This window comes from Octodon degus, unplaced genomic scaffold (genome assembly GCF_000260255.1).
Source record: "Octodon degus isolate 3935 unplaced genomic scaffold, OctDeg1.0 scaffold00048, whole genome shotgun sequence".
In the NCBI taxonomy this organism is placed as follows: domain Eukaryota; kingdom Metazoa; phylum Chordata; class Mammalia; order Rodentia; family Octodontidae; genus Octodon; species Octodon degus.
The window spans coordinates 9,144,828-9,149,881 of NW_004524624.1; positions in this window are offsets into that span (position 1 = coordinate 9,144,828).

The following is a 5,054-nucleotide window of genomic DNA, read 5'->3' on the forward strand; positions in this document are numbered from 1 at the left end:
TTACTTTGAAGCTATCCTGTAATTACCGTTGCACTGTCCTCACGCACTAGGATGTTCCTTCCTGCGGAAAGCTGGCGCGCCCAAGAGCTTGCTCCTCAGTACATCAGTACTCGGACATTCGGTGCGTGATGTCAGGAGGGAGCAACCTTGCAAGGTTTCTGTCTTCTGACACATTCAGAAAGAAACATCTAAGCGCTCGCTCGTGGAAGCACACTGCGTAGAGGGAGGGCCTGGATTCTGAAGAGGGTTTTTTGGTTGTTTTCGTTTTGCACTTTCAGGAATTGACCCCCAAGGCCTTCACATTGAACCACACCCCTCACCTGCCTTTTTTTTTTTTTTTTTTTGTTAATGAAGTATAGCTAGGCTACCCAGCTGTCCTCCAACTTGAAACTCTCCTGCCTCAGCCTCAAGTGGCTGATTGTATGTGTGCGCCGCTACACCTGGCTCAGGTCCTGGAGCTTCCGAGCAAACCATCCAGGGCAGGAGGCCGCAATTTTTGCCTTACTCCTGTGCGCCCCCGCTCTCCCCCGCCGGCTCACCCAATCGCTCGGTCCCGGGTCGCACGACCTCCAGTGGTGCGACAATGGCCACGAGGGGGCAGTAGAGGCCGCCCCGCCACAGCAAGGCTCTCCGTAGCCACCGCCCTCTCCAGGCCAGGTGAGAGGCACTGCTCCGCCTTTGGGGACAAGCAGGCCCTCAGCACAGAAGCACTGCTGTGGGTCAAATGGTGGCACAACGGGGCCTTCCTAGTGCCCCCTTAGTAGCTCTGGCTTTGCTCTCTGGGTGTCAGATCCAACCTGTGCAGCAATTCCAGAGAGCTCCTTTTAAACCCAAAAGTAAAATAGAACATAAGGATGAAAATATCAGATCACTGGATGCTCAAGTTTCTCCTACCAGCCAGGCGTGGTAGCGCACACCTGTGATCCCAGCGCTGGAGAGGCTGAGACAGGAGGATCACTGAGTTTGAGGCCCGCCTAAAGTACAAAGTGTCCCGGGCTGCTGAGATGGCTCAGTGGTCTAAAGCACCTACTTGGAACAAGCTTGGCAAAAAACAGGGACCGCGGTTCAATCCCCCAGCACCACATGCCAGCCAGCCCCTCCCCCTGGTGGGCTGAGCTGGCCACACACACACATAAATAAATAAATAAATAAAAAAAAAAGTACAAAGTGTCCCAAAAGCTACAACTCTTGTTGCACAGGTCCTGCTTTACCTTGGTCTTAACCATCCAGTAGAAAAGTATGAAGACGAAATATAGGAAGTAAAGCCATGCTGTTATGTTGAGCTGTGGGGGACTTGGGTCAATAATTTCTGACACTGCCAGTTAAACAGAAGACCCAATGCTATTATGGGCTACTGGACTCTTTTAGAATATTTTGCTGAGTTTACACACCTATAATATTCAATAACGGAACTTGGAAAAAAAAGGGTATACAGATGAATGTCCATTTTGTATCTGTGTATTCAAAATGGTTAGGATAGATATATAGTTACATTCTCTTAATGAATAGAATGATTTGTTCTAATGGTGTTTGTAAATAGGATCTCAAGTCCGCATCTTGTACAGCAATTAACCACTAAGAAGAATATATGCAGGGTGTTAGTTATTGAAACTGTCCTACTGATTTGATTTGAAACTGTCTCATTGCTGTTTATCAATAAAATTATGAAGAAAAAAAAAAGAGTAAGAACAACACCCCGGATTCAACAGACCATAAAACTTTCAGTCAAAGCTCTGGGGTTAGGCAACCTTACAGAGGCATGTGGGTAGTCACCATGAATACCGTGGGGAGGAAGACTGCCACACCAGTGAGCTCAGAGGTGCAGAATCACCAAGTCAAAGAAGGTTATTTTCAATCTTTAAGATCTAATAAATCTAACAGGAATTGCTTTACTATGTTTAAAACTTTCTGAGAACTTATTTTTCCTCTTTGTAATAAGAATGTCATGCATAATCTTGTCTTACCACTGTATTTGGAAGTATATAGCCTGTCTGGTTTCACAGGTTATATCTGGGAAGAAATTTTGTCTAAGGACAAATCATGCCTCTGTTCTCACCTATACTAACTAAGCTTGTATACAGATGAGATTTTTGGTGTTAGACTTGAGAGCTGATATTGGACACCATTAAGGCCTACGAGAATCTAATGAGTATATTTGACAGGTGATAAAGATATGTCTTGAAGAGAGACCAGAGTCCAAATTCTAGACTGAATTGTGCTCCTCCCCATGCACATAATGTGACTCTGTGGAAATGCTGTCTATAACATCAATAAAGTTAAATTAGGTCATGAACAAAAAATAAAGTACAGAGTGAATCCTTGTCTCAAAAACCACAAGGGAAAAAAAGTGTCTCTCACTGTAAGAGGCCACCCAGGCCCTGGTCCAGGCCACCTTCCCATCACAACCTTCCCCAGAGCCACCAGCCAGGCAGCAAGATCCCTGGCGCCCAACTGCTACCATGTGTGCACCTCTTGGTCCCCAGAGCCCCTGAAGGAACCCGAGACTCAACTATACATTCAGTGGAAAGCTCTCAGGCGAATTCATCCCCCATTTTTTCTGCCTTTACCTGCTTCCCTGTGTCAGTGAATAATCCCATCTCTGCCTGTCCACCCAGGAAACCCAGAAGTCACTCTGGCGTCTACACTGTCCCTTCTGCCTGCCCCATTCACACTGTAAGGCCCGTCAGTTCCTCCTCCTGAAGCCCAGAATTCATCTTCACTTGCTTCTGGCCGCCACAGAGCTCCTCCTGCAGTTCAGTCTCGCGGCTGCCCATCCACGCACGCTCTACCGAGCACCTACGGACCTCCGCGCCCAGGAAACATATCTTCTGAGTTAATATTTTTAAATGGGGAGGTTAGCTGTGCATGGTGGTGCACACCTGTAACCCAACACTCAGGAGGCTGAGGCAGGAGGATCCCTGCAAGTTCGAGGCCAGTCTGGGCTGTTATTGGAATCCCCCTGGTGTCTGACTCTCCTGCATGTCTATAACATAATGCTATGGGGAGGCTCCTTCTAAAAGTGGCTTGAGGGGCCGGGGAGATGGCTCAGTAGAATCAGCGCTTCCCTGGCAAACGCAAGGTCTGAGTTCAATCCCCGGTTCTGCCAAAATAAATAAATAAATAAAAGTGGCTCAACAGTCACAGGCTCTTGGGTTGCTTGCCTTTCTCTCCTTGGAGTAAAATTCCAGGTTCTTCTCTTCCCCAATGAAGAACTGAATGAAATGAGCAAAAAACAATGGCAAAGTTGATTTGAAAAACTAATAAAGGGGCTGGTGAGATAGCTCAGTGGTCTAAAGCACCTGCTTAGGCAAGCTTAGGCAAGCATGCAGGGACCTTGGTTCGATCCCCAGCACCACATGCCATGCCAGCCCCGCCCCCAGGTTGGGCTGAGCTGACCATTAAAACATAAATAAATAAAGGAAACATTAAAAAAAAAAAAGAAAGAAAAACTAATAAAAGTGAAGAATGAGGGAGAAGCCCGCCCTGTGCAGTAAGCCTGGGCTGAGTAAAAGAGGAAAAAGCAGGCTAAAAGCAAGCAGGGTGGGCTGCAGTCAGGACAGCCACCACAGCGAGCTCTTCAGGACACGTGTCCTTTCGCACTTTCCAAATCTCACTGAAACTCAAGAGAACGTCTAAATTGCAGTCCTGAGAGGGGGTGCTGGGAACCCACGCTCAGGCTGCCCTCAGGTGCAGGGCGTCCCACTGAAACCCTGCTGGGGGGCCGGGGAGATGGCTCAGTAGAATAAGCACTTGCCTGGCAAGCGCAAGGACCTGAGTTCAATATCTGTCCGCCAAAAAAGAAAGAAACCCTGCTGAATTGTTGCCAGAAATCTGCCGCAGGGCTTTGGGAACTGCCCTGTGAAGGAGTGTGGGGTCTTGCTGACAGGTCACACAGCTTCCCTAGCCTGCTTGGCAATGCTCTAATCTCCTCTGTCAGAACTACATATTGAAACCCTGTCTCAAAAAATTGTAAAAGGGGAGAGGGTGAAGGCAGAAGGATCACAGGTTGAAGGCCAGACTGGACAACTCAGTGAGACCTTGTCTCAACAATTCAAAAAGAAAGGGACTGGGGTTCTATCCCAGGCACCACATGCTGTAGTGGCCCGGCCCCTGGGCGCACACCTGTAATCCCAGTGCTGAGGAGGCTGAACAATGGAGGATCACTTCGTGTCTCAGCTATGCAGTGAGACCCTGTACCAAATATACTTTTTTGAAAAAGGGCAAAGAATGTGACTCAATGGTACAGCACTTGACTAGCATGCATAATAAAACCTTGGGTTCAATCCCCAGCACTACAAAATAAAATCTCATAATCCAGAGGCGGGCAGCGTAGCTGGATCCCTGACAAAAGCTCTCAGATAGTGACCAGCCTTGTGGGTGTCATTGATGCCTAATGTTCCCTTTCTGGCTGCCCTTACCCGGGTGTGTATGTGGACCTGGGTCTGGCTAAGTAGAATTAGGGAAAGTCAGAGGGGAGGAGTGAGGTGCAGGGAGGGCATTGCCACCCTGAAGAAGGCCCAGCATCATTGCACCATGCATTCCCAGTCCTGCTCCTCCTCCTCTGACCCCATAAAATAGGAAAGAAATTCCAGAGATGCCAGCCTGGACCCAACGCCTGCAGCCACCATCCAGAGACTTGGCACATGTGTTAATGTTCTCGTCACAGAGCATGGTGTCTTAAGACTACTTGCCATGGGAAGATCTGGGGACGGAAATGGACAGAGCTCAAAGCCCCCAAAGTGGGTGCTACACTGGGATATCAGGGCAGGGTGTTTAAAGTCAGAGAGGTGAGGGGTCTTGAGTACCAGTGGGCCCTGGGAGAACCATCTGGATGTTAGGTTCATGGAAGACCACGACAACTCTGATTTAGAGATTTTGTTGTGTTGTTTTGTGGTACTAGGGATTGAACCCAGGGCCTTCACACTGAGCCTCATCCCCAGCTCATTTTTTACTTTTATTGAGACAAGGTCTTATTATATCACTAAGGTGCCTAGGCTGGGCTGAAATTCCTGTGCCTACTCAGCTCAGGAATTTTTTTTTTTTTATAAAAAAAA